The following is a 601-nucleotide window of genomic DNA, read 5'->3' on the forward strand; positions in this document are numbered from 1 at the left end:
CGATGGTTTGAGAGAGGAGTAAAGGAGGCCATCTTTGTGAAAAGAAACCGTCCATCATTAAACAGGGGTGGAGCCTCCAGGTTCAACTGTCCCCCTCTTACAATGCTGTGATTGCTAGTATCACTCAGCCCTCTGTGAATAGTAAACAGCCATCAGTGTGCTAATGATCCATTGTTAGGCTGATGGTCCTTCTTGAGCATGTGATCAGCTGGTTTTGGTTGTCAGCAGCAAACTGGTTGATCCACTCTGAGAAGGTGCTATTTAAGAGACTGAGCTGAATACAGCACCTCAGACTGAGGAAGTCTCTCGGATGAAAGACGAAACGTTTCTACATTATTATTTTTTTTTTTTTGAATGTCCAGAAAACAACAAACCATTTTCTGTGTGTACGTGTGTTATAATTGATCACAAACAGCAGCAGTGTGTGTTTGTTGTTTCTCACCTTTATCAGTGTCTCCAGCAGGTTCTTACACACCTGCTTCTTATCTGATGACGTCGTGTCAGACTTCCTCATCAGGACTCGATACCTGCTGAAGAAATCTGGATATGTCCACCTACACACACACACACACACACACACACACACACACACACACACACA

This window comes from Nematolebias whitei, chromosome 18, assembly GCF_014905685.2.
Source record: "Nematolebias whitei isolate Nwh7 chromosome 18, NemWhi1, whole genome shotgun sequence".
In the NCBI taxonomy this organism is placed as follows: Eukaryota; Metazoa; Chordata; class Actinopteri; order Cyprinodontiformes; family Rivulidae; genus Nematolebias; species Nematolebias whitei.